We start from the raw sequence: 522 nt of genomic DNA, 5'->3' as shown, positions 1-522 counted from the left end.
TTAATCACCATCGAGGCTATTAAAAAATGATAAAATGTCTGAACAAGATTCTTTATAATTAATGCGCATCTGTAATTTTGACTCAATTAAATTCATAGATGTACAAATAGATGGATAAACGATTCTTTCTTTAAACTATATATACCAGAACGCACTCTGGTAGTAAAATATTAGCAATTTGGAGCCAAATTGGCAGCAAACTCGATTAGATTTTGACTACAAAATTATAACCACCTGTCCGCATTTGGTTATAGATTTGTCGACAAAGCTTACTGACAGGTTATGCCAAATTGATAGAAGAAATCGAGCAGAGTCTGCTCGAATAAGGTTCTGCTCGCAATCTAACGACAGGCTATGTATTTGTTCGATTTTTGCTACCAATCTGTTGGCATAGCATGTCTAGCAGGTTTTGTCATATTTCTGATAACAATTTGCTGACAATGTCAGATAATACAAACTCTATATACAATTTGATGCCTTTTTGCAATCAAAAATTGATAACAGGCTCTGTTCTAACTCTGC

This window comes from Trachymyrmex cornetzi, unplaced genomic scaffold (genome assembly GCF_001594075.2).
Source record: "Trachymyrmex cornetzi isolate Tcor2-1 unplaced genomic scaffold, Tcor1.1 scaffold2838, whole genome shotgun sequence".
NCBI classification, from domain to species: Eukaryota; Metazoa; Arthropoda; class Insecta; order Hymenoptera; family Formicidae; genus Trachymyrmex; species Trachymyrmex cornetzi.
The sequence above is the reverse complement of the archived record's forward strand: the minus strand, read 5'-3'. Positions refer to the sequence as shown.